The sequence below is a fragment of the Athene noctua genome, unplaced genomic scaffold, assembly GCF_965140245.1.
Source record: "Athene noctua unplaced genomic scaffold, bAthNoc1.hap1.1 HAP1_HAP1_scaffold_159, whole genome shotgun sequence".
Lineage (NCBI taxonomy): Eukaryota > Metazoa > Chordata > Aves > Strigiformes > Strigidae > Athene > Athene noctua.
Window position 1 is genome coordinate 220,780 of NW_027437630.1, and position 9,087 is coordinate 229,866.

A 9,087-nucleotide genomic window follows, 5' to 3' on the forward strand; every position below is an offset into this window, starting at 1 on the left:
ACCTCTCATTCAGTATCCCTTCAGGTAACTGGTGCCCTCCACCGCTTTGTCATTATTTATAGACTCTCACCAACCATTTTTAATAAGGCCTTTCTAGAGGATTCTGAAAGCCAGGTTTCTTTCAACAGCCAGGAACAATTAAACCAGTCACTGTTAAATAGTGAACAAGTTAGGCTTCAGGTAGTTTAAATATCTTTTGGGGTTTTTTTATGAATCACACATTCTTCTCTATCAAGTGCTCTACCTATTCATCTGAAGCAGTTTCTGTGGCAAGCTGGAACAATGCTGATCAAGGAAACATGAAATACAGGTCTATCTCAACAGACAACTCCTTGAAACATCTAAATGTAAGACCACTCACCACCTCCTTAGATCTCAAGTACACAGGAGATCAGTTTATGCACCTTGTACAGAAACTTGAGATGTGGAATGTGCATTCTAGACCAATTTCAGTAACACTTTCTTTTTAAAGATGTGTAAATACGTTCACCATTTAAGGTCCGTACACATCTCATATCCAGGCTTCTCAGATGCCAGTCATCTCCGAGATCAAGATTAATCAGAAACAGTTTGCACAGACAGTCTTGCAAGCACCAGATCAATCTTAAGAGGAAAAAAAGTGTCAACCGTGAGTTAGAATGCTGCTCTCTTTGTGAACAGCATGCTAGTGGGGAACAGTTAGTCAAGTCTAAAAAAGAGTGGTTAATATTTCTATTTAGAACTATACGACTATAGATACATCTCCCAAGAGATTTATTTGCCAAAAAACCTCAAGAAAATTGCTAGAAGTCCCATATTTTATTTGCAAAACCTTCATTGTATCCCCCCTTTCTTTTTAAGCTAGGTAAAAGAAGGGGTTTTTTAAATTGAAGACTACTCTAAACTTAGAATTTCCATTAAAAGGGAACTTAAAATTAATCACAGAATAAAGACGTAAGTTCAATCACCTCAGCTGTACTTCAGCAAAGGAGAGAGCATTTTCTCTATGCAGCAAGCCCTTTTGATCCTGAAGCATCTGCTTCTTGAGGTAAGAAAGTTATTCTGTGAATGTCTGCATCAGACAAAGGCCAGAAGAAGGGCACAGAATAAGCGTCTTCATGAGAGTGATACCAAGCAGTAACTTGCTTAGGTACTACAACACGCAGGTCTCCATTCACTGTACAAGATGTGTTCAAGAAACAAGGATTCCTGCAGCTGACAAACCCAGGCAGGAGTCAAAAGAGTATTTTACTTTTTATTTTCCAGATTGCTCGTCTCACGGCCACTTCATTTTTGATTTGCAGCAAAGCATTTAGTCTGCTGACATGATTCACACAGTGAACTACACCACACTCATCCCTCTGTAGAAATCCAGCTTGTCAGAGCTGGGAGGAGTTAGCAAGGACACTGCCTTTGCTCCCACTCTGCACAGTCCTTGTGAGGTAGGTGCTGTCCAAGCAAGCTACCCTGCTCTACATCGCAGGTTTAGAAAGGGGTGTCCCGGATGGTCCCACGCCTGCCAGGCTTCCTGGGGGCTTATTTTCCTATAAGCTCCCATTTTACTGCAGCGTCTTCTCCTGGGACAGGCTGTGGTCAGGCCGTTCAATCACGGTTTCCTAAATACACTCTAAGGTACAAATAACCTCGTGAAATAGCATGGTCACAGCTCCCTGGAGAAGTTACCCTATTCCAAAGGAAGAAAAGAAATATTTCGCACTTAAAGAAAAAAAGCAAAACACTTACCTCAACACCATCAAACTTGACAACTGGTACATATGCATCTTCAACTGACTGTAAAGGAACAAATAACTGTGTAAGAAAACATTTTTTGCTACTTTCATGTTCTTCCTAAACTGTGATAAACTACAGAATTTACACTGCTAAACTACTCAGTATCAACACTGAGCTGCTTCTGAACCAAAAAAAATGTTAGTAAGCTGCAAACAGTATGGCCAGTCTAATACTGGCTTTAAAAAGTGACTTAGCCAAGAGATTCAGAGGCTGATCCTGTGCTGTAATGAACCAGCAGTGCACAACGAGCCACCAGTGCCAGTGCTGGTAAGGTACTTCCCTTGGCAGTGAGGGAGAAAAGAGATTGCTGTAGCTATCTTACTGCTGGTTAACATCCAGAGAAATCTAAAAAGTTCTGTCCACATTTGACAGCATGCCCTAGCCTTCCTTATTTTGATTTTCTACTGTGCCTGAGGTGCTGTCAGGTACCTTATGGGACAGTTTTCAGTGCTGCAGACCCTTGTCAGAACTGTGCCGCAGCCCGCTGAGAGCCTGTTCTCAGGTGACAAGTCATTTCAGCAAAGGCTCATTTGCTGTGCACATGAAGTCTTTCAAAGTGCCAGCACGAGGAAGACCAGGCTAAGAGAAACACTTCTCAGGAGTTCAGTTTCACACACAAGGTGTGCAACAGATGCACCTGAGGGTGATTTTACAAAGCAGTTTGTACGTTCACAGCGCAGCCCCTACTCACTCGATGTCAAGCTGACAGCGTGCGGCCCTTCCGCAACGTCTTGGGCTGAGCGGCCAGAGGAACGTGACCAGGGGAGAAGGAATTAGAGGTTCTAAAGTACATCCAGAGGGGACACCATGGCAAAGGCGCTGACAGAAGCCTTTCCACATCACCTTCAGCTTCCTTAGTTTTCAGGCTGCCCCTTCCTCTTCCTGCCCCTTACTAGACCTAAGATTAAAGCAAGGCTCCTAGGGACAACCTTGCTTTCTGATACAGTTGACTCATTCTCAAACCATGGGCAGGGAAGAAGTGTACCACAAAGATCCTTATGTGACGTACAGTCACTGGGGAAAGGAACCAAAAGCTTGACTTCTCAAGCTGCAGGAAACACTATTTTAGAAGGTGCTCAGAAACAACGGCTTCTAAATTTTGGGTTGTAAGACATCCACTACCAATATGAGGCTTTAACATGAATATTCTTTTTGTAGAAGTTGCACAATTGTCAATGAGAGAGCTCAGTCGCTCTTAAGATTTTTTTATTTCCTCCTGATGTTTTAGTTTTTCAAAGAATGACTGAAAAGAATCTGATCTTTCTACATGCCTAGGAGCAACAGAAACAGCATCTTTGTCAGCACCTGCAAAGAGATTCCATTTCTTCTGTTATTGCTGGAGGTCACTTTCAAACATTAGAACTATCACCAGACAACGAAAGTTCCACCTTCAGTGTGTACTCCAAGCCAGTAAGATCCAAATGTAAATATTTTGCCGCCAACTTTTGCTACTGCTGAATGGGGGAGACTCTGTGGGTAGAAGAGAAAGAGTTTACTTTAGAAGGTAAGATACACATTGATCTATGTGCAAGTTCAGGCAGCATACAAGTTATTTAAAAGACTACAACCGCCTCCATAAACAATGTATTCTCACTCCCTGCTGAACTGTTAGTCTAATAGACTGCTACTGTTTCTGAAATGAGTGCTTGCGACTTAAAAAAAAAAAAGAGTAATGTAGCAGTCCTTTCATTAATTCACAGAAATTAAGACCCATTATTAGTCTTCCCCACAGCAGACACACATAAATTAACACAATCAAAGAGCTATACAAAGGGCAAATCTAGGGTAATCACTTCAAACTAGACTGGGTGCTGCAGGCTGTTTGGGGCAAGATTAGTGCCACTGACCATCTGTCTCACCCCACAATACGCTCTTTCAGCTTTGTTAATTGCTACAAGTCAGCGGATAGAGCCACTTCACACATCTATCCAGTGCCCCGAAGATTTCAACATCTTGAAGTATCTTTTATACCCTATTTCAATGGCAGTTACTACAGCCCCACTCAATACTTAAGAAGTTAAAAGTTGGACTTCAATATCAATCCTAGTAGTATTGCATTTGAAAGAAATAAAAAGGCTTCAGCTGTTTGATAAGAACATATAAAAAGAAACCCTTACCTTGCTCTCACCAAGTTTCTGAAATCCATTCATTGATTAAATTATTCACTTTACCAAGAACCACCAGCTTGTAAAGAAAACTCATGTTAAGCTTGCCCTAAAACCCCAAGAGGTTACACCTGTGTAACCTGTGATTCAGTTCTTCTACACCTTTCAATACACCAGATGGCTTCATTGCTTCAACTAGCTTCTGAATGTGGATGCAGTTTCTCTCCTTAGGAGGAGCCAAGCTAATCGGAGAAGTAATTCCATAGTGCCTCTGAGGCTGCTTCTGCACCTTAGAATTACTGTGGGAAAAAAATAAAATACTGAAGACTTCACAGAAGAAAAAAAAAAACAAACAACCCAATCTTAGTGGAAAACATCCTTCAGTTTACAGGTTTCCAAATCAACATCTGTTCCAGCATTAATATAAATGAGAAAAAAATTGTCCTGTTTATGATCTTTAGACAACTTGTGATACAGAGAAAAGATTACTTGTTTTGAGATGTATTTACTTCTAGAAAACCGCTTAGCAACTTATTTACTTACTTATAGCAAGCTGTAGCATTACTTTTAGTATTTTTAAAATATTGCTAAGAATCCTGCTTGCCCAGACTGTTCTGTGGAATTTTACCAAGGACTACTGTGTTCATCAAAACAAAGCAGTTCACTGTGAAAATCTACCAAGGGCTACAATGTCCAGCAAAATATTATACTTTTGGCCTTGAGGAACAGGTGGCTCTAACTAGTTGGAATCTTAGTAAGGAGTAAAGATAGCCATATACGGATGGTAGAAGTTCTATTGGTTCTCTTGGATAAGATAGAAGGAATAAACCTTCTGAAAAACAGAAATTGGCCAAGGGAATCTGTGCATGCACCAGGGAAAAAACAAGGTGAGAAAGACTATGAGCCTTCCACCCAAAGACGCCCACCAGGAGGCAATGTGCAGGTGCAAAGATGACATGAACTGTTGACATCGGCCTTTCTAACTAACCCAGCCTTACTCATGCATATGGATGTGTGTGTTATGTAACCCAATGAATATGGATATCCACACTCTATCAGTTTTTGGTAAAATGTGCCGTGGGTGTGCAAGCTCTGTGGAGAGATCCCCTTGCACCCCAGTGCCGGAGTAAACATCCCTGCTGTATAACTCTGTTCGAGTTGTAGAGTCTTTTTTCTGCGGATCACTTGACCTAACTTAGAAGTCACAACTACTTTTTCAAAAATATCTGTGGATGTAAGAAAAGATCTAAGTTGCTACCAACTTATTTGCATTGCTCTAGACAGTTAGAACTGATCACCAGGAAATGAAGAGGTTTGAAATCCACTAAGGGTGACACTACACACAGCAGAAGTTTTGGACACATTTCAGTTTTGTATCAGATTTGATTTACGGATATTCCCATCAGCTGCCTGCTAACATTAAATAAGACCATTTAACACTGGCTTCTTTTAGTTAAATGTATTTGCTGCGCTTCTGATTCTGGAAGGGCATTGCAGTTAACTGTAGAGGAAGGACATAGAACCAAGTGGTCTGTTAAAGAGCTCATGCAGTAAGTTCAGCATTGCCTTGTTTTTGTTTATGGAAGAGTATGAGTGAAAATATCAACCAGTCTCCACCTAATTTTGCTAGGAGAGCCTCATGCATTTAACACAGTGTTCAACTTTTATCATTCAGAGGCTTAGCTGTACATACACCTGTTTGATCTAAACCCAGGAGAGGTACGTCAGCATACGAAGCAGCATGAATTAAGCCCCGTATGCAGAGGGTGCTCTAACCTGGCTTAGCTAGCTCACTGCCCACTTAGGCTGAGCAGGACACCAGGCACCTGGGTTTGGAGCCCCTGGAACTCCAGTTACAGCAAGGCATAATTTGTGCCTCCAACCCTCTGCTTGCCCTGCGTGTTTAGACTTCTTTGCAGTCAGAAGCAGCACAGGACTGACATGACAGAACAACATTAAATTAAAGGCAGCATTCCCGGTTTTTTTATACCACAGAACCCTTGCTTTAGAAAGGGAAAAACGGAGAAGAAAACCCTGCTTTGCATCACCAGCTGAAACCAGGAGAGAGAAAGGAGCGGGTCAGGAGGGAAGCACTGTACTGAACGGATCAAGGCTCTCTACAGAAACACCAGTAGCCAAAGGGGGAAGACGCACTAAAAGGTCTGTACAACTCATCACAGTTGTCAGATTCTACATCCAGACCCTAAGGCTAAAGGGATTAATGATGCCTTTATTCAACTGGCTCTTTTTCTACTTCACAGCCAACGAGCCTCAAATATTAGATGGGTCAGTCACAGAATCATAGAATGGTTCAACCTGGAATGGACCTTAAAGCCCATCCAGTCCCACCCCCCTGCCCCGGGCAGGGCCACCTTCCACTAGCCCAGGCTGCCCAAAGCCCCGTCCAACCTGGCCTTGAACCCTGCCAGGGAGGGGGCAGCCACAGCTGCTCTGGGCAACCTGTGCCAGGGCCTCACCGCCCTCACAGGGAAGAATTTCTTTCTTAAATTTAACCTAAACCTGCTCTCTTTCGGGTTAAAACTCTCACCCTCATCCTATCACTACACTCCCTGATAGAGAGTCACTCACAGGAACCCCTTCCCTGCTACCGACCCCCCCACCCCAGACCCAACACACCTGTGACGGGTTTTAACATCGATACAAGCTGCTGATTCTTGGTTTGTTGATCAAAGATCTGCTGGCATCAGAAACATTCAAAGCAATTTCCTGCTTCAGCTGCGATGAAGAATTATGCTTCAGCCGTACAAATGAGCTAAGAGGAAGTGCAATACAACCCCTTTTCTGTGCAAACCTCAGCAAAGCCCAACTCTGACCCCATCTGCACATTTTTACAGTGGAACCGTCCTGACTCTTCCACCCAAAGAGAGTGACTATGGAAATTAATGCAGCAGGATAGAGAAACACCGGGATTGACTCAGGCACTGTGAAAACAAGGAGCCTGGAGCTGAATTCACCGAGGAGACAGGAACTGCGAGACGGCAACAACACTGCCGCTGAAAAAACGTTATTCAAGACAAAATATGCACTAGCCCAAGCGTCAAGGTCCACAACGAGTAGCACTGCACACACAGTCACCAGCTCTTCCCTGAGCGACTCCAGGGCAGTGAGAAACAAGCACACGGAATCAAACGCAGCCTGACCTACCCCTACCGACCACAGACTGCTCCTCGGTGTCACCGCTCCGGGCGCTTGGGAAGGACATTTGCGTGTCCGCCCCTCGGTTCACTGCCGCAGGTTCAGGATACACCGGCTGGAAGGGGAAAGGGGAAGGGCACGCACTTCCCTTTGCTCAGGCAGCCCCGCAAAACCGGCCCCGCAGGTCAGGTACTTGTAGAAGCCTTTTCAGCATCCAACTGTCAGCCTCCTCAGGGAAAAAAGCGGGGGTTTTGAGAGGAATGACAGAATTCTCCCTGGCACAGTAACCCGATCAGAACACTCAGGGCGCGCCGCATTCCCCCGTTCGGGCCGGACACGTACCCCGACCCCAGCGCAGAGCCCCGCCGGGGCAGCCCGCAGCCAGCCCCGCCGCCGGGAGGGGGCCGGGTCCCCACCGCGCGGAGCCCGCACCCAGAACCGCTCCGGGCCCCGGGCCGCACACCCGGGGCCGAGCCCAGAGCCCCCAGCCGCGCCCCGCCTGCCCCTGGCCGAGGCCGGGCACCTCTGGAGAGGAGCTTTCCGCGGCGGGGGCAGGGTCCGCCCGGGGCCCCGCCCGGCCCCGCCGGGGCTGCGCGGGAAAAGCCCCTCGGGCGGACGCGCCGCCGCCCGCGCCTCTCCTCCGGGGCGCGGACCCGCGGCTGCCGGCGGCGGGATCGTCCGACCCCGCTCCCCGCCAGCGGCACTGGCAGGCGGCGCTCGCCGGAGCAGGAGCCGCGGGAAACTCTCCTGGGCGGCCGCTGCCCCGCCGGGCCCTCGGCGCGGGGAGCCCGGCGCTGGGGGAGCCTTTGCAGCGGGGCCGGGCCGAGCCCGCCGAAGGGCCCCGCCAGCAGCCCTGTCCGGGCTCCCGCCGGGGGACGCTCCCGGGCCCGGGCCGCCCTCCGCTCCGAGCGGGGCGAGAGGAGAGAGCCGTCACCCTCCGGTCAGCTCCTCCTCACCGGGGTGGTCCCGAGGAGCCGGACAGGCGTCGCCGGACTAACGGTGGGACTGGGAGATCTTCAAGGTCCCTTCCAGCCTGGGTGATTCTGTGACTCCGGCGGGTACCGGGAGCCCTTCGCACAGGCGGTTAATGGCGGCGGGGTTTGAGCACTCGCCGCAGCTCACTGCCGTGGGGATCGTGGGCCGACAGAGTCCGTCACAAGCCGGGCTCTAACGCCACCGAAAGACCCTGGGCTTCTCCGCACCGTGGCGTTTAGATGACAGTGCCCTGCTGACATCCCAGCCTGCAGAAGGTTTAAGGTAAAACCATAATGCTTCTGTAAAGTTGAAGGTGTCTTTGGAAAAAAGCTTGCTTCCCGACTGCCTTGATGTCTTGTCATACCAGAGCCTTTCTCTGAGATTGGCACGTACATCGCTTCTGTACTTTTCTGGGTCTGTAGTGCTTTTGTTTAAAAAAAAATTTTTTTTCTCTTGCAAGATACTTTGAAGAAACACAAACTGAACTTTTGTTCTGAAGTTTCAACAAGCTAACAAAGCCAACATTTGCTGTTCAGACACAAAGGTACTTTCAGCAGGACAGACTTACCTAACCGAATAAAACACCGTCATAGTGTGGAAATATAAAAATTACTATTTATTTGTTGAATATTTGCGTGACAGTACTTGTGCTAACATTTCAAAGTCTTTGAAAATCAGATGCTTCTGTAAGAAGTTGTGGTGGTAAAGCCAAAAAAGAAAAAAGTTTTCAAGCAGATTTCTTGAGAGATTTTTTTTAAACCTCTGGTCATGCTTTTTATATTTGCAGGAGTTCATTATGGCTTTTAACACTTTATGATCCTCACAGCACTACTGTGATCCTAGAATCGGGAAGAGCTGTTGTTTGTATGTTGCTTCCTGTGCTTTTCTCTCAAGTTGATACCATCTATTTGGTGTGAGGAAAACACCGGCCTTTATTTTTTCCATTCTAGATGGCTAATTATCCCATTTTAAAAAAAAAAAAAAATCTGTTTCTGCTGCGTGCTTTGGTGTTGCAAGGCTGGCTGTGTTTGCCTACAGATGGGATGGAAGGTTTTTCACGGGGAGGTGATGCCTTTCTTTA

General features: G+C 46.5%; 1 pseudogene; it reads right to left on the reverse strand.

Annotated features, from left to right (window-relative positions):
- Positions 1 to 449: 449 nt before the first annotated feature.
- Positions 450 to 8,597, reverse strand: LOC141955353 (poly(A) polymerase gamma-like; annotated as a pseudogene).
- Between the last annotated feature and the right edge of the window lie 490 nt (positions 8,598 to 9,087).